Source organism: Leptodactylus fuscus, chromosome 10 (genome assembly GCF_031893055.1).
Source record: "Leptodactylus fuscus isolate aLepFus1 chromosome 10, aLepFus1.hap2, whole genome shotgun sequence".
Taxonomy (NCBI): domain Eukaryota; kingdom Metazoa; phylum Chordata; class Amphibia; order Anura; family Leptodactylidae; genus Leptodactylus; species Leptodactylus fuscus.
In genome coordinates this window covers 65,977,500-66,001,010 of record NC_134274.1, presented here as the reverse complement: position 1 = coordinate 66,001,010, position 23,511 = coordinate 65,977,500, and the positions used below count along the sequence as shown (strand labels likewise).

Here is a 23,511-nt window from a genome sequence, read left to right as displayed (position 1 = left end):
CTTGTATTCATAATGTCCCCTAATAACCCTTATATAAATGACCCCCCTTATGTTCATAATGCGCCCTCCATTAAAGTTATAATTTTCCTCTCCAAACAACCCCTTGTACTATTAAAAAGTTAAAGTTAAAAAAAAAAAAGTTATACTCACCTAACCTGTGATCCTGATGAAAGGAACCGCCGCCTCCTTTACGTCCAAACGCAGGACATCTTTGTATCAGCGCAGGCGATCTAATTAAAAGTAAGATATATTAATAGCGGCGCCTGGGCCCAGGGCAGCCGCCATTGGCATAACTAAATTTTTGTGGGTCGGGTTGCAAACTGTTGTCCTAGGCCCCCTATCCTTTTTCTAGAGTGAATTCTTGATAGTGGTGGTCATGGGCGCTAAAGCAATATCTCACATACTTGAAAGAGATAAAGCTTTAGTACCCACAACTGCAGTTATCAAGAATGCGGTGAGTGAGCAGCGCAGCGCCTCATATGTAAGCAATACTGCGACAGTATAACGTGCTCCATAGTGGCCCTCAAACAGTATTACATGCTCCATAGTGACCCCCAAACAGTATTATGTGTTCCATAGTGACCTCCAAGCAGTATTACGTGCACCACAGTGGCCCCCAAACAGTATTAAGTGCACCACAGTGGCCCCCAAAAGTGTTACGTGCTCACCAGTGACACCCTACACAGTATTATATATTCACAGTGCCCATCCCCCAGAGCCTGAACCCCCCCATTCCCCCCTCTTGCTCACACAGCATGCACCCCCATGTCCCCCTCTTGCTCACACATGCTGTCTCTTCTCTTCTCCTACCAACATCACTCTGTTCTGTATGATCCCGTGTAACTCCGTCCACACATGATATCATCACAGGTGCTTAAAGGGGTATTCCCATGTACATAATCATATCTATATTTGTAGATAATTAAAAGGTAAACATTTTTGCAAATATAAGTAATTAAAAATTCTGCAAAGTTTTAAAGATTTTTTCTCACTCTCTTATTGGTGGCAGTCTGTTATCTTGATCGGTTGCCAATGGATAAGACCAATAATGCAGAAACTTTCTATGGTCTGGGACTTGTCAGGAGCCCAGCTATGATTTTCTTATTGTAGCTGAATTATCAGACAGGGACACTACATGTATCAGAAGATATCCCGGCCACAATAAGGAAATCATGGCTGATTTTCTGACCTTGGAAAGTTCCTGCATTCATGGTCATATCCACTGGCAACCGATCAAGACAACAGACTGTGACCACAAGATATTTAGAGAAAATCTTTAAAACTCTGCAAAATGTTTAATTACTTATATTTGCAAAAATGTTTCACTTTTAATTATCTACAAATTTAAAAATAATTATGTACATAACCCCAAGAGCATCTTCCTGCAGCATGGAGCCTTTCTCCCTTAGTAACTCACAGAGTCAGCACCTGGCGACCCAGTGAGCCCCCTAGGGAGGTTGGGGCCCCATCACTTGCCGGGTGCTGACACCAGCCCTGGGTAGAGGCCTTACCGAACCTCCACTGCCTATTAAAAAAAGGCAGTGGAGGTCCGGTAGGGCCCCATAAAGGCCCCCATAATGATGACTAATAGTCAAGGCCCGGGGCCCACCGGGGGATTCGACAGTTCCCCTCGTGGGCCAGTCCGACCCTGACCCTAACCGTTCTATCTGCCAGGCAGGGTTCAGACAACATACTCTATGATGTAGATTAATGGACAATGTCTAATGGGTAACTTTTCATTCTGGCTCTCTCTAGGGTGTGTTTACTGGTTCAGGTTTTTTTTTTTTTTTAGTAAGAAACTGGAGTGTATTAATAAAAATGTGAAAAATTTTATCTGTCCTATTACTATTCTCTCTCTGTTTAATAGACAACTGTATGAATTTGGCTTTGAAAATTAAATCAGAGAGAGTGAACTTTCAGACATGCTGTCACGGTATGTCTTGGAATAACCCAGAGTTTTCCAAAAACATACCAAAAGCGCTAGTAGTGTAGGGGTATCATGCAAGATTCCCATTCTTGCGACCTGGGTTCGAATCCCGGCTAGTGCAATTTTAAAGCAATCAATTCTTTGCTTTGAAACAAAAAGAAGAATTTAAATACTGGAGAATAATTCTAAAAGATATAGATTAATATTAAAAGAAGAACTTATGATTCTTGGCCTCTGAAGGGGTGTTGTATATGTTCAAGTTTCTAGTGCGCTTATTGAAGCAAGAGTGGTATTATTTAAAGGGGAGATAAAGTATTTATGCCTTATTCCAAAATTATAGTTCAAATACATTACTTTAACTAGAGATATAGGGTGGAGCAATGAGTAAGGTCAATAGTAGAAGTTATTGTCCTTGGTCTCAATATGGAAATGAGCTTTTTGGAACACTCATGGTATTGTCACTTGGACCAAAGAAAATGCTTTCATTAATCCATAGGGTAATGTCAATATCAGAAGTTAATGTTCTTGGTCTCAATAGGTAAATGAGCTTTTTGGAAAGATGATGGCTTTTCCAATTACCTTTTTGGAACCACGACAATGCCTTCATTTCTCTATAGGGTAATGTCAATAGCAGAAGTCATTGTTCTTGGTCTCAATATGATAATAAACTACTTGGAGCAATGTGGAGGGCATTGCCACTTACCGCTCTGGACCAACGTTAATGCCTGTGTCATTCCATAGAGCTCAATTTCAATTTGACAAACACATGACAACGGAGACTCCGATTCACAATCTCATGCAGCTTGGGTTCAGGTGACCATAACCGTTCTATCTGTCAGAATGGGTTCAGAGGACATACTCTATGATGTAGATTAATGGATAATGTCTAATGGATAACTTTCCATTCTGGCTCTCCTTAGGGTGTGTTTACTGTTATTGTTTTATTTTTTAGTAAGAAACTGGAGTGTATTAATAAAAATGTGAAAATTTTTATCTGTCCTATTACTATTTTCTCTCTGTTTAATAGACAACAGTATGTATTTGGCTTTGAAAAATAAATCAGAGAGAGTGAGTTTTCGGACACGTTTTCACATTGTATATTGGAATAATCCAAAGATTTTCAAAAATGTACCAAAAGCGCTAGTGGTGTAGGGGTATCATGCAAGATTCCCAATTACAAGTAATTTTAAAACAATCAATTCTTTGTTTCTAAAAAAAATTCAAATTATGGAGAAATATTCTAAGAGACATAGGTTACCTAACGGTTCTCGTGTGGGACAGTGGTTAATGTTGATAGAAGAACTTATGATTCTCGGCCTCTGAAGGGGTATTGTATATGTTCAAGTTTATGGTGCGCTTATTGAAGTAAGTGTGGAATTATAAAAAAGGGAGATAAAGTATTTATTCCTTATTCCAAAAGTATAATTCACAAAAATTACTTTAACTAGAGATATAGTGTGGAGCAATGAGTAAGGTCAATAGTAGAAGTTATTGTCCTTGGTCTCAATATGGAAATAAGCTTTTTGGAACACTGATGGCTTTGCCACTTACCTCTTTAGACCAAAGACAATACTTTCATTAATCCATAGGGTAATTTCAATATCAGAAGTTAATGTCCTTGGTCTCAATAGGTAAATGAGCTTTTTGGAACGGTGATGGCTTTTCCACTTACCTTTTCGGAACCACAACAATGCCTACATTTCTCTATAGGGTAATGTCAATATCAGAATTGAATGTTCTTGGCCTTAATATGGAAATGAGCTTTTTGGAACGATGATGGCTTCTCCATTTACCCTTCTGGAACATCAACAATGCCTTCATTTCTCCATAGGGTAATGTCAACAGCAGAAATCATTGTTCTTGGTCTGAATATGATAATAAGCTACTTGAAGCAATGTGGAGGCCACTTACCTCTCTGGACCAATGTCAATGCCTGTGTCACCCCATAGAGCTCAAATTCAATTTGACAAACACAGTGATATCACGGCAACGGAGGCCCCGATTCACAATTTCACGCAGTTTGGATTCAGGTGACCATAACCGTTCTATCTGTCAGGTGAAATTCAGACAACATACTCTATGATGTAGAATAAAGGTCAATGTCTAATGGATAACTTTCCATTCTGGCTCTCTCTAGGGTGTGTTTACTGTTTTTGTATTTTTTTTAGTAACAAACTGGAGTGTATTAATAAAAATGTGAAAATTTTTATCTGTCCTATTACTATTCTCTCTCTCTCTGTTTAATAGACAACAGTATGTATTTGGCCTTGAAAAATAAATCAGAGAGAGTGAACTTTCGGACACACTTTCAAATTGTATCTTGGAATAATCCAAAGATTTTCAAAACTGTACCAAAAGCGCAAGTGGTGTAGGGGTATCATGTAAGATTCCCATTCTTGTGCCCTGGGTTCGAGTCCTGGCTAGCGCAACGTCAAGAGATTTTGAAACAATCAATTCTTTTCTTCCAAACAAAAAGAAGAATTCAATTACTATTCTAAAAGATATAGGGTACCTAAGGGTTCTCGTGTGGGACAGTGATTAATGTTAATAGAATAACTTATGATTCTTGGCCTCTGAAGGGGTATAGAAAGCCCCACGTAGCGGACCCAAAGGGGTAGTGAAGGGGGGCACATGACATAAAAGGGAATGCAGAGCAGACAGGTCATATGGAGGGCAAGAGGAGGTCAGGCAAAGGACAATTGGTGGGGTTAGCATACTGTTTATAAAACATAAGATGCAGGCTGAGGTTCACTTACCTACAGGAGACTGTTCGAGCAAGTTGTTTTTTCACCATGTCACTGTCTTCTGACATCGAGGCCCTTCTGCATCAGGTCCGGCAGGCTGCGATGGTCCGGGGGTCCGAATGGCTGCAGGAGTGTCTGGGGACGGCATCATCTGATGTTCCTCCTGCGTCGGATGGTGCATTGAGGCCGCGCAGGAGACGCGCACAGCTTCCTGAAAGACTGAGGCCGGAGCTCTCCATGCTGCCCAGGAGACGCAGATGGAGCCCTGCAAGGGACCCTCTAGCGCTGGCTCCTGCCCGGCACCCTTCCGCGGCTGTGAGCAGCACTGAGAGGAATCCAGCACCCCGGCCTGGGCGATTTTTGGTCTCAATATGGAAATAAGCTACTTGAAGCAATGTGGAGGGCATTGCCACTTACCTCTCTGGACCAACGTCAATGCCTTTGTCACCCCATAGAGCTCAATTTCAATTTGACAAGCACAGTGATGTCATGGCAACCTAGTAACCGATTCACAATCTCACACAGCTTTGACTCAGGTGACCCTAACCGTTCTGTCAGGTGGGGTTCAGAGGACATACTCCATGATGTAGATTAATGGTCAATGTCTAATGGGTAACTTTTCATTCTGGCTCTCCCTTGGGTGTGTTTACTGTTTTTGTTTTATTTTTTAGTAAGAAACTGCAGTGTATTAATAAAAATGTGAAAAATTTTATCTGTCCTATTACTATTCTCTCTCTCTTTAATAGACAACTATATGTATTTGGCTTTGAAAATTAAATCAGAGAGAGTGAACTTTCAGACACGCTGTCACGGTATGTCTTGGAACAATCCAGAGTTTTCCAAAACCCTACCAAAAGCGCTAGTAGTGTAGGGGTATCATGCAAGATTCCCATTCTTGCAACCTGGGTTTGAATCCCGGCTAGTGTAATTTCAATGAATTTTAAAGCAATCAATTCTTTGCTTTGAAACAAAAAGAAGAATTTAAATACTAGAGAATAATTCTGAAAGATATAGGGTGGAGCAATGAGTAAGGTCAATAGTAGAAGTTATTGTCCTTGGTCTCAATATGGAAATGAGCTTTTTGGAACGATGATGGCTTTGCCACTTTCCTCTTTGGACCAAGGACAATGCTTTCATTAATCCATAGGGTAATTTCAATATCAGAAGTAAATGTTCTTGGTCTCAATAGGTAAATGAGCTTCCAAACAATCCAGAGTTTTCCAAAAACCTACTAAAGCGCTAGTAGTGTAGGGGTATCATGCAAGATTCCCATTCTTGTGACCCGGGTTCGAGTCCCGGCTAGCGCAACTTCAAGAGACTTTGAAACAATCAATTCTTTTCTTCCAAACAAAAAGAAGAATTCAATTACTGGAGAATTATTGTCACTCCTTAGGGAGAGACCACCATATAGGTGTGTGGAGACTTGTTAAGCCTTTAGCACTCCACTTTGCAAGGAACTATGGGAAGAATATGCAAATCCACCTTCCATGATGTAATTAGGAAGACAGTTGCTGCCTCATTGTTGCAAACCAATAGAGGGCGCTCACTGGAATGTGCAAGCCTGTCTTAAGACAGGATTCCAGTGAAATAACCCAATAATGGCTGCTCCCTTTAGCCTCATGCCAGACCTTCCAAGAGGCCTTTGTTTAGCAATGACGCTGGGATTAATACCAGGTATAGTCTCTCAATCGAGGACAGCTGTTTCGATCTGGTTGGATCTCATCAGCCCGATGTAGAGAGGACTATAACCTGGTAGAGGTGAGAGGCTTAGACAGGGTTCGGGGGATATTGTCACTCCTTAGGGAGAGACCACCATATAGGTGTGTGGAGACTTGTTAAGCCTTTAGCACTCCACTTTACAAGGAACTATGGGAAGAATATGCAAATCCGCCTTCCATGATGTAATTAGGAAGACAGTTGCTGCCTCATTGTTGCAAACCAATAGAGGGCGCTCACTGGAATGTGCAAGCCTGTCTTAAGACAGGATTCCAGTGAAATAACCCAATAACCCAACATCGGGCTGATGAGATCCAACCAGATCGAAACAGCTGTCCTCGATTGAGAGACTATACCTGGTATTAATCTCAGCGTCATTGCTAAACAAAGGCCTCTTGGAAGGTCGGGCATGAGGCTAAAGGGAGCAGCCATTATTGGGTTATTTCACTGGAATCCTGTCTTAAGACAGGCTTGCACATTCCAGTGAGCGCCCTCTATTGGTTTGCAACAATGAGGCAGCAACTGTCTTCCTAATTACATCATGGAAGGCGGATTTGCATATTCTTCCCATAGTTCCTTGCAAAGTGGAGCGCTAAAGGCTTAACAAGTCTCCACACACCTATATGGTGGTCTCTCCCTAAGGAGTGACAATATCCCCCGAACCCTGTCTAAGCCTCTCACCTCTACCAGGTTATAGTCCTCTCTACATTGGGCTGATGAGAGCCAACCAGATTGAAACAGCTGTCCTCGATTGAGAGACTATACCTGGTATTAATCCCAGCGTCATTGCTAAACAAAGGCCTCTTGGAAGGTCGGGCATGAGGCTAAAGGGAGCAGCCATTATTGGGTTATTTCACTGGAATCCTGTCTTAAGACAGGCTTGCACATTCCAGTGAGCGCCCTCTATTAGTTTGCAACAATGAGACAGCAACTGTCTTCCTAATTACATCATGGAAGGCGGATTTGCATATTCTTCCCTGGAGAATTATTCTAAAAGATATAGGGTACCTAAAGGTTCTCGTGTGGGACAGTGATTAATTTTAATAGAATAACTTATGATTCTTGGCCTCTGAAGGGGTATAGAAAGCCCCACTTAGCGGACCCAAAGGGGTAGTGAAGGGGGGCACATGACATAAAAGGGAATGCAGAGCAGACAGGTCATATGGAGGGCAAGAGGGGTTCAGGCAAAGGACAATTGGTGGGGTTAGCATACTGTTTACAAAACATAAGATGCAGGCTGAGGATCACTTACCTACAGGAGACTGTTCGAGCAAGTTGTTTTTTTTCACCATGTCATTGTCTTCTGACATCGAGGCCCTTCTGCGTCAGGTCCGGCAGGCTGCGATGGTCCGGGGGCCTGAATGACTGCAGGAGTACCTGGGGACGGCATCATCTGCTGTTCCTCCTGCGTCGGATGGTGCATTGAGGCCGCGCAGGAGACGCGCACAGCTTCCTGAAAGACTGAGCACAGAGCTCTCCACGCCGCCCAGGAGACGCAGATGGAGCCCCGCAAGGGACCCTCTAGCGCTGGCTACTGCCCGGCGCTCTTCCGCGGTTGTGGGCAGCGCTGAGAGGAATCCAGCACCCCGGCCTGGGCGATTCTTGGTCTTAATATGAAAATAAGCTACTTGAAACAATGTGGAGGGCATTGCCACTTACCTCTCTGGACCAACGTCAATGCCTTTGTCACCCCATAGAGCTCAATTTCAATTTGACAAACACAGTGATGTCATGGCAACCTTGTCACCGATTCACAATCTCACGCAGCTTTGATTCAGGTGACCCTAACCGTTCTGTCAGGCGGGGTTCAGAGGACATACTCCATGATGTAGATTAATGGTCAATGTCTAATGGGTAACTTTTCATTTTGGCTCTCCCTAGGGTGTGTTTACTGTTTTTGTTTTATTTTTTAGTAAGAAATGTTATGCTATGTTATGTTATCTATCTTATCCTCTCTGTATTTGGCTTTGAAAATTAAATCAGAGAAAATTAACTATCAGACACGCTGCCACGGTATGTCTTGGAACAATCCAGAGTTTTCCAAAATCCTACCAAAAGCACTAGTAGTGTAGGGGTATCATGCAAGATTCCCATTCTTGCAACCCGGGTTCGAATCCCGGCTAGTGCAATTTCAAAGAATTTTAAAGCAATCAATTCTTTGCTTTCAAACAAAAAGAATTTAAATACTGGAGAATAATTCTAAAAGATATAGTGTGGAGCAATGAGTAAGGTCAATAGTAGAAGTTATTTTCCTTGGTCTCAATATGGAAATGAGCTTTTTGGAACACTGATGGTATTGCCACTTTCTTCTTTGGACCAAGGTCAATCCCTTCATTAATCCATAGGGTAAAGTCAATATCAGACGTTATTGTTCTTGGTCTCAATATGGAAATAAGGTACTTGAAGCAATGTGGAGGGCATTGCCACTTACCTCTCTGGACTAACGCCTATGCCTTCGCCACTCCTTAGAGCTATTTTTCAAATTTACAAACACAGTGATATCTCGGCAATCGAGGTCCGGATTCACAAGGGCAAATCACACACAGTTTGGATTATGGTGACCCTATTAGTTCTATATGTTTGGTGGGATTCAGACAACATACTCTTTTCGACATACTGAGTAAGGTCAATAGCAGAAGTTATTGTCCTTGGTCTCAATATATAAATTAGCTTTTTTGAACATTGAGGGTATTGCCATTTATCCCTTTGCACCAATAATAATGCCTTTATTACTCCATAGAGTAATGTCAATAGCTGAAGTTATTGTTCTTGGTCTCAATATGGAAATGATCTTATTGGAACAATGATGGTATTTCCACTTACCTTTTTGGACCAATGATAATGCCTTCATTTCTTCATATGGTAATGTCAGTAGCAGAAGTTACTGTTCTTGGTCTCAATATGGAAATGAGCTTTTTGGAACACTCATGGTATTGCCACTTTCCTCTTTGAACCAAGGTCAATGGCTTCAATAGGCCATATGGTAATTTCAGTAGCAGATGTTATTGTTCTTGGTCTCAATATGGAAATAAGCATTATAAAGATATGAGAGCATTGCCATTTACTTCTTTGGACCAAGGACAATGCCTTCATTACTCCATGGAGCTCATTTTCAGCAAGGGAGTCTAACATTGAGAAGAGTAAAACACACACAGTTTGGATTCTGGTGACCCTAACCTGTGGAGTTCAGAAGACACTCTTTTTAAAAGGAGCTATGATTTACATTTATCTTCAGTACTAGCTGGTACCCGCGACTTCGTCTGCGGTGATTGTAGAAGTGGGTATATACAGGTGTGGGTAAGGTTTTTGTAGTGTGTATAAGGTATGGGATATGAAATGTAACTTTGTATCTTGTTTTTGCTATAATTCAGAGAATACGTGAGACTTTTGTGTTGCAGTTACTTTGTATTTGAGCTGCTATATATACGGTGTTGTGAAAAACTTTACATAGTGACTTTGGGACAGAAGTATTTGAAGTTAACCCTTTCCCGCCGATGGCATTTTTTGTTTTTCGTTTTTGACTCCCCTCCTTCTAAACCCCATAACTTTTTTATTTCTCCACTCCCAGAGCCATATGAGGTCTTAATTTTTGCGGGACAAATTTTTCTTCATGATGCCACCATTATTTATTCTATATAATGTACTGGGAAGCAGGGAAAAAATTCAGAATGGGGTGGTTTCGCAGAAAAAATGCATTTCTGCGACTTTCTTACGGGCTTTGGTTTTACTGCGTTCACTGTGCAACCAAAATGACATGTCCCCTGTATTTTGTGTTTTCTTACGATTCCAGGGATACCAAATTTATATGGTTTTATTTACATTTTGACCCCTTAAAAAAAATCCAAAACTGTGTTAAAAAATTATCTTTTGAAAAGTCGCCATATTCCGACAGCCGTAACTTTTTTATACGTGCGTGTACGGGGATGTATAGGGAGTCTTTTTTTTTTTGCGGGATCGGGTGTACTTTGTAGTTCTACCATTTTCGGGAAATGTTATTGCTTTGATCACTTTTTATTCAAATTTTTATCAGAATCAAAACAGTGAAAAAATGGCGGTTTGGCACTTTTGACCATTTTTCCCACTATGGCGTTTACCAAACAGGAAAATTTTTGTATAGCTTTGTAGAGCGGGCGATTTCGGACGCAGCGATACCTAACATGTATGGGTTTCACAGTTTTTAACTACTTTTATATGTGTTCTAGGGAAAGGGGTGAGATTTGAATTTTTAATCCTTTTTATTTATTTTTTTATATTTTTTTTTACTTTTTGTAAACTTTTTTTTTTGCATTTATTAGACTGCCTAGGGGTATTGACATGGGTGGGCGGTGTCGCGGATTGTCAGAGCGGTGGGGGTCAGCAAACATGGCTGCTCCGGAGCGTTAAAGAGAGCCTCCTGGAGTATCGTTGAGGTGAGGGGCAAAGTGGTAAAGTATATGTATATGTGATTGTGTGGGGTTAGGGGCGAGGCTGTAGAGGGCAATATGAATTTTGTGGCTTGCTATGGTCCAAAGTGTGTGAGATTGCAGAGATGGTGGTGTGAGTTTGGGTTTTGTGGGGGTCCTGGCACAAACGTATGTGCGCTATTGTGACGAAAAGTAGCCTATTGTTTAATCGGGTGTATTATCTATGTTTGTGGAAAATTTCAGCCAAATCGGTGGAGCGGTTTTTCCGTGATTGAGGAACAAACATCCGAACATGCAAACATCCAAACACACAAACCCACAAACTCACAAACTTTCACATTTATAATATTAATAGGATTACATGGATAACTGTTACTTTTGGCTCTTTCTAGGATTTGTGTGCTGTATTTTTTATGCTTTATTGGCACTTTTTGGTTGTTACTTTGATATTCTTTCTTTATAGCACTGTTTACCAGGATTAAACCCACCTGGTTAGACTGTAGTGGCATTGGTTCCCATGTCTCCCCACACTTCATGCATCGTGTGGTTCATCGTATTATCACTCTGGCATGTGCAGTAATAGTTCCTGACCTACTCCTGTATCAGAGGGTAGACCCCACCACCCCATCCCCTTGTCCTATATCATGCTTTTTTGCAGCATAAAGCATTACTCCCATGTGTAAGATCATCTGCATATAATGATAAAGGCTTTAACTCCCGGCAACAATGACATAAGGCCTTCTTACACTTCGACAAATTGCAACTAGACATAATTTGTATCCAGGAACCATATTTGTCTGCTACCTTCATCCCTAAATTCTTTCACTCTCACTACACTCTTCTAGGTCATGTAAGTCCGGGCCAGCAGGTAACAAGGATCCACGACTAGGAGACAAACGCACACTGGCAGGTATATAATACAATTTACTTATGGAAAATGGGAAGGAATCAACAAAATAAAACTAAGTTACATATAACAGTATGAGGATAACGCACGCTATAAACTGGCCCTAGCTGTCCCTGAGATACTTGTACGGTACCGGGTTTATACAGTCTCTCTCAGCTCTCTTTGGTGCTCCCTCGATGCAGGCCTGTCCAGGAACTCAGCAGACTCTGTCTTGCTTCTGTCTTGGGTGAAGGTCTGAACAAAGTCCAAGGCACAGTCCGGCTTTAGTCTCCAGAACAATCTCCACAACACTGCCGCTTTCTCCAGTCAGTCTCTGCAGTGTTTCAGGCCTTCTACTATGGCCTACAGCAGCAATGGCCTCTCACAGGTCCTCACAGCACACACTCTGGATCCACACCACGCTGCTCTGTGCTTCCTGCTCACGTCACTTCCTCTGGACCGCACCATTTACCAAACAGAACAGGGTGATTATTGTCTCACAGTAGTACAGTCCCAGGCTATATTTCTTCACACCAGTAGATGGCAGCAAAACACCACTGTTAAGACAATAGGGGCTACTACTGACTGCTACATACCCCCCCAGTCGAATGTTGGCAGTCCCTGACAACAATAGCCCCATCAACACATTTCTGTAATCGCAATGTTGTGATGTAACGATGGACCGCTGGCCAAACAAACTCATTCTGGGCATAGCGCACTGGCGGTACACCCGCTGTGGAGCGACTAGTCCGCCGCAAGCTTGTCATATCATCAGCAAGTGTAGAGGTCGGTCTCTCATTAGGACGGTCAGATATGGCAGTCGGGGGTGTCACTACTGTTGCAGGCCCAGTTACTGTCGGGGTGGTCACAGCTTCCACAACACCCCCGTTATCATCATCGTCATCCCACAACCAGGGCTCACTTGTGGAGGGGTGTGTCATAGTCACTTCCTCTCTGTCGTTCTGAACTGGTCCCTGAGACTGACATGGGCGTAACATGTCACGGTGTAGCGTCCGCGTCTGCTTGGTCAGGGTATTTTGGACTTGGTAAACGGGACTATCAACATGAGGGTGGGCCACAATGCAGTAAGGGTCAGGTTCCCACCTACTGTCCAATTTCCCTAGTGGCTTCTTTACTCGTACCAAGACTAAATCGCCCACTTTAAGAGGGGTGTCCTGCACCGGCCGATGATTAGGGTGAACTTGTTCTTGTAGTCTCTCACGTACTATCCGGTGGACAGTCTCTAATCTCTGACGGTGAGCCTGAATCCAAGTGGGCAGGCCTCGATAAGGAAATTCATCGGTGTCTTCGAGGTTGAGGTCTCCCACACCTTTTCCGGGTCGCCCAAAGAAGAGAACATATGGGGCGTACCCTGTGACAGAGTGGATTTGATTATTATAGGCCCATAGCAATTCAGGCAGGTACTGCGGCCATTGTCGCTTCTTGTCGGCTTCCAAGGTACGGATCATCTGAAGTAATGTGCGGTTAAATCGTTCACATGCCCCGTTCCCCTGTGGATGGTATGGGGTGGTGCGTGACTTTTTCATTCCATAAATACGTTGCACTTCTTGCATGACTCGCCCCTCAAAGCAGGCGCCTTGGTCAGAGTGAATGCGTTGAGGGCAGCCGTACACTCGTATGAAGTGGTGACACAGGGCCTCAGCAGCCGACTCAGCAGTCTGGTCCTTTGTTGCAACGGCTACAGCAAATTTGGTAAAGTGATCTACCATAACTAAGCAATACTGATGCCCACTTGCAGAATATCCCACGGCGAGATAGTCAGTCATCAATACTTCAAGTGGCTCTTTCGTCACTATGGTCTGTGTTGGAGCCCTCTGTTCAACTGCTTTGTTGATTTCGCATGCTCTGCAATCACGACATACTTCTTCAACAATGAAGCGGAGACTCGGACAGAAGATCAATCGTTGGAGCCACCTAAAGGTCTTCTCAGCTCCAAAGTGACCATTCCTACGATGTACCTCGGCGGCTAGTGGACGGGCCAGATCAGTAGTCACTACAATTTGATAACAGGCGTCAATTTCAGTTGGCAAGTATACACGCCGTCGTAGGATCCCGTCCCTCATCTCCAATCGGTTCCACTGCCCCAGTACCGCTAATACTTCGGGTGACAGCTGGTCTCTTTCATCAGTAGTAGGCTTGCACCCCTTTTTAACACAACGGCATAGCAGTGCCAGGCTTGGATCACGTTGCTGGAGCCCAATCCATTCTTGGTGGGATGGGCCCAGGAAGGGAGCTACTTGAGTTCCCAGTATTTCGCTCTGTCGAGCAGTCACCACCTTCTGGGAAAACTGGGTGAAATCAGGTACCTCTGTTGATTCTAATTCTTGATCTATGTCCCCGACCGGTGGTTGGGTGGTGACTCGGGACAATGCATCGGCATTCTGATTCTCATTTTTGGAGCGATATTTCACACTGTAGCGGTACTTAGAAAGTCGGGCCATCCACCGTTGCTCCAGGGCACCTAGCTTTGCATTATCCAAATGTGCCAGTGGATTGTTGTCTGTCAACACTTGTACTTCTGCCCCGGTGAGGTACCCCGCAAACTTCTCAGTCATTGCCCACACAAGGGCTAATAACTCCAAGCGGAAGGAGCTGTAATTAGCAGGGTTTCTTTCAGAGTCTCGTAATGACCGGCTGCCATATGCGATCACTCTTTCTTCTCCATTCTGGATTTGGGAGAGTACTGCCCCAAGACCATATTGGCTGGCGTCTGTATAAAGCTGAAAGGGTAGATGATAATCAGCATATGCCAGAATTGGAGGGTTGGTCAAAGCATCTTTCAGAGTTTGAAATGCTCTCTCTTGTTCGATACCCCAAGGCACGCATTGAGCCTTCGGACCCCTAGCGGTATTCCTCAATAGCGCATTCAGTGGTTCAGCTTTGTGTGCAAAGTCTTTCACAAACCGCCTGTAATATCCAGCAAGCCCTAAGAAGGCACGGACCTCTCGTAGGGTGGTAGGAGTGGGCCAGTCTCGCACAGCCGCAATCTTCTCACTGGATGGCTGCACTCCACGTCCTGATATTCGATGTCCCAAATATTCAATTTCTTCCTGTAACAGGCGACACTTACTGGGCTTCAACTTCAAACCGTGCTCTCTTAGTCTCCTAAAAACCTGCCCCAGCTTCTGAAGATGATCTTCGAATGTAGCGGAATAGACAATGATGTCATCAAGGTAAATCAGAGTGAATTCAAAATTGAAATCGCCCAGACATTTCTCCATGAGCCGTTGGAATGTACCCGGGGCATTGGTCAGACCAAAAGGCATACGGTTGAACTCATATAGACCCATTGGGAGGATGAAAGCCGTCTTCCCTTTGTCTTTCTCACTCATGGGGACCTGCCAGTAGCCACTTGCTAAATCCAGGGACGAGAAGTAACGGGCCTTGCCTAAGGCCGTAAGCGATTCTTCAATACGGGGGAGCGGGTAAGAGTCACGTACCGTGCAGGAGTTCAGTCTACGATAATCCACGCAGAACCTTAAAGATCCGTCCTTCTTTTTGACTAACACCACTGGTGCAGCCCAAGGGCTTTGACTCTCTCTAACAACTCCATTCTCCAGCATTGAATTCAGCAGATCTTTCACTTCTTGGTACTGTTGGGGTGGTATCTGCCGATATCTCTCTCGGATGGGAGCCGCATCTCCAGTGGGTATTTCGTGATAGATTCCCTGTGCACAGCCAAAGTCATTCTCATGTCGTGCAAATGAGGCCTTGTGTTCTCCTAGCAACTGGTCTATCTTTCTGACTTGATCAGTGGTGAATCGGGAAACATTTAACTTCATCCGTTCCCGCAGCAACCGCCCTTCTTCATGGGAGACAATGAGCCCTTCTGCTTCTGTGGACACGGTCACTGACCATTCCCCCTTCCCGGACGGGGTCAGTTCTAAAGGTGTCGCCTTTCGTATTTCAGCTGGGACAGCATAGACCTTGGCAAGGAGGCTACCTGGAGTCAGATCTAAACTCTGGTTATGGGTATTGACACACCGCACCAACACTCTCCCCTGGGTTACCACAGACAAGGAGTGAGCCACAAGCACATTAGTGCACCCGCTCTGGTTAGATAATGGGTCAATCATGACAGAGAGGCCTTCTAATTTCCGGGTGGTGCCCAGTGGGAGCGATATAATAGTCTCTCTTTCAGCTGGTAGTGTTATCTTGGTGTGATGAGGAACAGTAATACAGCCCACGGGCTGTTCTCCACCGGTGGCTCTCTGTAGTCCACACATCCTTATTAATCGCTGTAAGGCAGCCCGAGTGGGTTGGTGAGCAGTAGCTTCTCTCCAATAATTATGCCCATCTCTAGCAAACAGCAGGTGGTCCATGTCCTTCAGAATATTCATCCCTAAAATTACGGGGATCTGTTTATCATAGCCCTCCTGGACTACGATAATACCTCTTCTGCCTAAGTCTCGGCCGCATATGTTCACGTCCATCCAGACTACTCCGCATACCGGGACAGGTAGGTTATTGGCTGCCACCACACTCACAAACATCTCAGGGTCATACTGGGCAGACTGTTGGAAGTACCGTTCATAACATTCTCTTCCCATAGTGGTAACCTGTGATCCCATATCTATCATTCCAGTAACAAGAACATCATTCATCTTGACCTGCAATACTGGGCTTGCTGCAATCAGTGTATCATCAGGGCTCTTAACTTCCTTCACTCTTTTATTCCCTTCCAACGCATGCCCCGCTGCGCTGGAACCTTCTAGTTTAAAGGCGGCTGTCTTGGGAACTTGTCTGGGCATTTTGCAGCGACATGTCCCAGTCTTCCACACACCCAGCACTGGATCTCTCGCCGAGGTGGTCGTCTCTCTGGGCCCCCTCGGTAGACCCAACGTTCTCGGTCCTGTTCTGGGCCCCCTCGGTAGGCCCCTGACACTCCACTCTCAGGTACTTTATTCACTCTTCCTCCTTCATAGCCTCTCTTGGCCTGCTGTGCATAATCTTCGCAGCGTTTTGTTAGGTATTCTACTTGTACCTGTAGTTTCTGAATAATGGACTCCAGGTCTCTGGCTTTTCCTATAGCTGCTGCTTCAGCCCCTTGACTTAGTGTGACACTCTGTCTCACCTGTGGCTCTGTCACTTTACTATTCGCACGGTAAATTGCCTCCACCCATATGTCACTGAAGGTAGATTGTGGCCGTCTCCTTATCTCATCTTGCATTGCCTCTGCTATGATCTTGTCACGTATTCCTATGACAAACTGGTCTCGGAGAGTACGGTCATAGTCGGCTATAGCGTTGGTTCCCCCTTTTTCCCTAACGTCATTGAGTAGTTCTTGTAGGGCATTGGCATACTGAGGGAGAGTTTCAGTTTCTGACTGGGTTCGCTGAAAGAACCTGACCTTTAGGGAACCTAATGATGCTGTCTCTCCATAAATGGTCTCTAACAAAGTCACTACTTCATCAAATGTCTTTTTCTCATTAGCTGGTTGTAGCCTGACAGTCGTCTTGGCGTCCCCTGTCAGCGTCAGTGTGGCTAACTGTACTATCACATCTGGTGCAATGTCATATATCTGCTGTAAGCCTCGTTTCTGATCTGCCCATTCAGCTACCGTCATATTACATCCATTAAATTTTGTCACTTGGCTCATCACTGAGCCCGGCGGCACCATTCTCCTTCCTGGTAAAACAGCTACATTGGGACTATCAGCTGGGGCGCCTGAGCTTGACCCGGCAGAGGTTCCCTCTTCCCTGTCCGACATGTCTCCTGAGCTACGGATCCTGCCGACTACGCCAAAATGTAAGTCCGGGCCAGCAGGTAACGAGGATCCGCGACTAGGAGACAGACGCACACTGGCAGGTATATAACACAATTTACTTATGGAAAATGGGAAGGAATCAACAAAATAAAACTAAGTTACATATAACAGTATGAGGATAACGCACGCTATAAACTGGCCCTAGCTGTCCCTGAGATACTTGTACGGTACCGGGTTTATACAGTCTCTCTCAGCTCTCTGTGGTGCTCCCTCGATGCAGACCTGTCCAGGAACTCAGCAGACTCTGTCTTGCTTCTGTCTTGGGTGAAGGTCTGAACAAAGTCCAAGGCACAGTCCGGCTTTAGTCTCCAGAACAATCTCCACAACACTGCCGCTTTCTCCAGTCAGTCTCTGCAGTGTTTCAGGCCTTCTACTATGGCCTACAGCAGCAATGGCCTCTCACAGGTCCTCACAGCACACACTCTGTACCCACACCACGCTGCTCTGTGCTTCCTGCTCACGTCACTTCCTCTGGACCGCACCATTTACCAAACAGAACAGGGTGATTATTGTCTCACAGTAGTACAGTCCCAGGCTATATTTCTTCACACCAGTAGATGGCAGCAAAACACCACTGTTAAGACAATAGGGGCTACTACTGACTGCTACAGTCATATCCTATTAATATTATAAATGTGAAAGTTTGTGAGTTTGTGGGTTTGTGGGTTTGTGTGTTTGGATGTTTGCATGTTTGCATGTTTGCATGTTCGGATGTTTGTTCCTCAATCACGGAAAAACCGCTCCACCGATTTGGCTGAAATTTTCCACAAACATAGTTAATACACCCAATTAAACAATAGGCTACTTTTCGTCACAATAGTGCACATACGTTTGTGCCAGGACCCCCACAAAACCCAAACTCACGGCTTGCAGCGGCTTCTCACAGTTCTCTTCCTAGGTTCCGCTGAAGTTACTGGTCACATGACCACTGAGACCATTCAGCGGCCTCAGGAAAAGACCTGTCACAGGTAGTGACAGTACATGCCCTTTGCTTATTGGCCTCAGTGGTTACGTGACCTATGAAGCCAATCAGTTGCTTCAGTGGAACCCCAGAACCCGTTGAGCAGAAGGACTGGAATGTGCTGGAAGGACACCGGAGCATAGGGGACAGGTGAGAATGATTTTTTATATATATACTTTTCATTCCCCCTGACTGATTTAAAAGTTAAAGGCGTTGTCCATTTTGTCCATAATCCCTTACATTAATCCCATCTGTAGTATAAACTATAGTAACCCCTTACAGGACCATAAAAAATTGTTAATTTAGACATAGCCTAATTCTCTATTACTACAACAGCTGGATTTAAGACCCGCACTGGACCACTCATAAGTCAGAAATCTGGGGCTGATATAGTGGGACTTCAGCACTCTGCCTGTCACCTTCTCACAATCTATAGAGCTGGTAGAGCCCCATTTAGGGTTGAGCGATCGGGATCGGAAAAGATCAGATCCCAATCGGCGATTGAGTAAATTTCACGATCGCGATCAGCTTCCGATCTCACCTAAAACGACTTACTTGCACAGAACCACTGCCGCTCCCCAGAGCTCCAGGCCGTTGTTCTCTCCTGTCCTCTCTCTCTTTGTACGTTGGAAGAGCGCTGTGCACACCCCCGCCTCCCTAGGCTACTGTTACTGCTGGGAGTAGGCAGGGCTTTTTGTGGCTTAGGAGAGTGTGGGCAGGTGCAGGGAGGGGAGACATGAGTACCCGCCCACACTCTCCTAAGCCACAACAAGACCCACCTTCTCCCAGCATCAGTCACACAAGCCTGGGAGGCGGGGGCGCGGACAGCGCTCTGCCGGCGTGCGAAGAGAGAGAGGAGAGAACAATGACCCGGAGCTCCAGGGAGCGGCGTACACATCGGGAGAGGAGGCAGCAGCAGTTCTGTGCAGGTAAGTGGGGAAGACTAAGTGGCCGGCGGATTTTTTAATCACTACACAATGTGGAGGCTTCAATTTTTGGACTCCATGCTGTGTAGTGAACACGATCGTTTTTAAAATACGATTTTCAATCATTAAAAAATCTCATTGACTTACATTAGGATCGGAAATGGGATCGGGATTGGGTTTGAATGGAAAATGATTGGAAATCAGATTTTAAAATTGATCCTGAAATCTCAAGATCGCTCAACCTTTGCCCCATTATAAGTCACTGGTGGCATATTGCTCCGCTGGTTCTGTCATGTTATAGCTTCAGCATAGCGTTGCTTTTCCCATTATAAATGGAAACCTTAATGCACGGGTGAAAAGAGTCTCTTTAGTTACCCATTGATGCTGAAACTCCAAAACCACCTGAAAACTAACTGCTTTGGCTGTATATAAACAATATAGGGCTTTGTCAAGGGCAGACAACCCTGTAAGGAAGGATCTGTCCATAGCACAGTCCAGGGCATACCACACAACAGAACCACAGGCACCAACCAGACCCAACTGATTTACAATGGCTTCAGTCAGGTTCTGAGAACTTTAGCTTATAGAGATGAGCGAACAGTGTTCTATCCAACGTATTCGAATCGAACACCGCATGGTAAAGTGACTGAAAACTCGATTCCCCTCCCACCTTGACACCCACCTGGGACAAGAACTACGACAACAGGGACCTTGAAAAAAAATAGGAAAATGCCATTGGCTGCCGAAAACATGTGACCTCTGATTGATAAGAACAGCTCCGCCCAGCGTCGCGTCATTCTCAGCTTTCACTTGGTCACAGATGGAGGTCTGTGTCTATAGAGTTAGGAATTAGATTCGGCTAGGCAGGGATAGGATAGGATAGGAAGGAGAAGAAAACCAACAGCTCTTTTAAGAGCTAAATTCCAGGGAGAAGCTTGTCAGTGTCTATCTCACCAACGTGGCATTGACAGGCTGTATCTGCGCAACCCATCTTTCCGCAGTGTGGATGATCCTGAGTGGGATACACTGAAAGTGTATTCCCATATACCCTATATACCCCCAATCCACATTCCAACAGTGTGCACCCCCACCCCCACCCCTGAAACTAACTTGAATACACTGTGTGTAATCCCCCAAGAATAAAATTGGGGCTACATACACCCTTCATTTGTTGCTATTGGCATATAGTGCCAGTTTCTGAGTGTGAATTCCCCTAAGAAATTGGGGCCTTCATACCACCCTCATTTGTTGCTATTGGCATATAGTGCCAGTTTCTGAGTGTAAATTCCCCTGAAAAATTGGGGCCTTCATACCACCCTTCATTTGTTGCTATTGGCATATAGTGCCAGTTTCTGAGTGTAAATTCCCCTAAGAAATTGGGGCCTTCATACCACCCTTCATTCAGTCCGGGCTAGCGCAATTTCAGGTAATTTTAAAGCAATCAATTCTTTGTTTCTAAAAAAAAGAATTCAAATTATGGAGAAATATTCTAAAAGATATAGGTTACTTAGGTGCGGGACAGTGGTTAATGTTGATAGAAGAACTTATGATTCTTGGCCTCTGAAGAGGTATTGTATATGTTCAAGTTTCTGGTGCGATTATTGATTTAAGTGTGGAATTATAAAAAGGGAAGCTAAAGTATTTATGCCTTATTCCAAAAGTATAATTCACAAACATTACTTTAACTAGAGATATAGTGTGGAGCAATGAGTAAGGTCAATAGCAGAAGTCATTGTTCTTGGTCTCAATATGATAATAAGCTACTTGAAGCAATGTGGAGGGCATTGCCACTTACCTCTCTGGACCAACATCAATGCCTTTGTCACCCCATAGAGCTCAATTTCAATTTGACAAACACAGTGATATCACGGCAATGGAGGAATCAATTCACAATCTCACGCAGCTTGGATTCAGGTGACCCTAACCGTTCTATCTGTCAGATGGAGCTCAGACGACATACTCTATGATGTAGCATAATGGTCAATGGTTAATAGGTATATTTTCATTCTGGCTCTCCCTTGGGTGTGTTTACTGTTTTTTGTTTTGTTTTTTTTTAATAAGAAACTGGAGATTATTAATAAAAATGTGAAAAATTTTATCTGTCCTATTACTATTCTCTCTCTGTATTTGGCTTGGAAAACTAAATCAGAGAGAGTGAACTTTCAGACACGCTGTCTCATTGCTTCTTGGAACAATCCAGAGATTTCCAAAAATTCACCAAAAGTTCTAGTAGTGTAGCGGAATCATGCAAGTTTCCCATTCACGTGACCCTGGCTTTTGCAATTCAAAGTGTTTTTAAAACAATCAATCTTTGTTTCCAAACAAAAAGAATTCAAATTCTGGAGAAATATTCTAAAAGATATAGGGCACCTAGGGGTTCTCGTGTGTGACAGTCATTAATGTTAATAGAATAACTTATGATTCTTGGCCTCTGAAGGGGTATTGTATATGTTCAAGTTTCTGATGAGATTATTGAAGTGAGTGTGGAATTACTAAGAGGAGAGATAAAATATTTATGCCTCATTCCAAAAGTATAATTCAAGAACGCAATGAGTAAGGTCAATAGTAGAAGTTATTGTCCTTGGTCTCAATATGGAAATGAGCTTTTTGGAACGATGATGGTATTGCCACTCACCTCTTTGAACCAAGGACAATGCCTTCATTAATCTATAGGGTAATTTCAATATCAGAAGTAAATGTTCTTGGTCTCAATAAGTAAATGAGCTTTTTGGAACGATAATAGCTTTTCCACTTACCTTTGTGGAACATAGACAATGCCTTCATTTCTCCATAGGGTAATGTCAATAGCAGAAGTCATTGTTCTTGGTCTCAATATGGAAATAAGCTACTTGAAGCAATATGGAAGGTATCGCCACTTACCCTTCTGGACCAACATCAATGTCTTTGTCATTCCATAGAGCTCAATTTAAAATTTACAAACACAGTGATATCACGGCAACGGAGGCACCGATTTACAATTTCATGCAGCTTGGATTCAGGTTACCCTAACCGTTCTATCTGTCAGGCGGGGTTCAGACAGCATACTCTATGATTTACATTAATAGACAATGTCTAATGGGTAACTATATGTATTTGGCTTTGAAATTTAAATCAGAGAGAGTTAACCTTCAGACACTTGTCACGTATGTCACAGTATGTCTTGGAATAATTCAGAGTTTTCCAAAAGCCTACTAAAAGCGCTAGTAGTGTAGGGGTATCATGCAAGATTCCCATTCTTGTGACCCGGGTTCGAGTCCCGGCTAGCGCAATTACAAGTGATTTCGAAATAATCAATTCTTTTCTTCCAAACAAAAAGAAGAATTCTATTACAGGAGAATTATTCTAAAAGATATAGGGTACCTAAGGGTTCTCGTGTGAGACAGTGATTAATGTTAATAGAATAACTTATGATTCTTGGCCTCTGAAGGGGTATAGAAAGCCCCACGTAGCGGACCCAAAGGGGGGCACATGACATAAAAGGGAATGCAGACCAGACAGGTCATATGGAGGGCAGGAGGGGGTCAGGCAAAGGACAATCGGTGGGGTTAGCATACTGTTTACAAAACATAAGATGCAGGCTGAGGATCACTTACCCACAAGAGGCTGTACAAGCAAGTTTTTTTTTTTCATCATGTCACTGTCTTCTGAAATCGAGGCCCTCCTCCGTCAGGTCCAGCAGGCTGCGATGGTCCAAGGGTCCGAATGGCTGCAGGAGTGCCTGGGGACGGCATCATCTGATGTTCCTCCTGCGTCGGAATGTGCATTGAGGCCGTGCAGGAGACGTAAGACTGAGCCCGGAGCTCTCCATGCCACCCAGGAGACGCAGATGGAGCCCCACAAAGGACCCTCCAGCGCTGGCTCCTGCCCGGCGCCCTTCCGCGGCTGTGGGCAGCGCTGAAAGGGAACCGGCGCCGCGGCCTGGGTGATTCTTGGTCTCAATATGGAAATAAGCTATTTGAAGCAATGTGGAGGGCATTGCCACTTACCTCTCTGGACCAACATCAATGCCTTTGTCACCCCATAGAGCTCAATTTCAATTTGACAAGCACAGTGAAATCATGGCAACCTAGTCACCGATTCACAATTTCATGCAGCTTTGATTCAGGTGACCCTAACCGTTCTGTCAGGCGGGGTTCAGAGGACATACTCCATGATGTAGA

General features: G+C 44.1%; 4 non-coding genes across 4 annotated transcripts; all 4 read left to right on the top strand.

Annotated features, from left to right (window-relative positions):
- The first annotated feature begins 1,977 nt into the window (after window positions 1-1,977).
- Window positions 1,978-2,048, top strand: TRNAG-CCC (transfer RNA glycine (anticodon CCC)). The gene has a single exon. It is a non-coding gene; the product is annotated as a tRNA-Gly (tRNA).
- A 3,859-nt stretch (window positions 2,049-5,907) lies between these two features.
- On the top strand, window positions 5,908-5,978 carry TRNAG-CCC (transfer RNA glycine (anticodon CCC)). Its single transcript has one exon. It is a non-coding gene; the product is annotated as a tRNA-Gly (tRNA).
- A 2,466-nt stretch (window positions 5,979-8,444) lies between these two features.
- On the top strand, window positions 8,445-8,515 carry TRNAG-CCC (transfer RNA glycine (anticodon CCC)). Its single transcript has one exon. It is a non-coding gene; the product is annotated as a tRNA-Gly (tRNA).
- A 14,033-nt stretch (window positions 8,516-22,548) lies between these two features.
- On the top strand, window positions 22,549-22,619 carry TRNAG-CCC (transfer RNA glycine (anticodon CCC)). The gene has a single exon. It is a non-coding gene; the product is annotated as a tRNA-Gly (tRNA).
- Window positions 22,620-23,511: the final 892 nt, after the last annotated feature.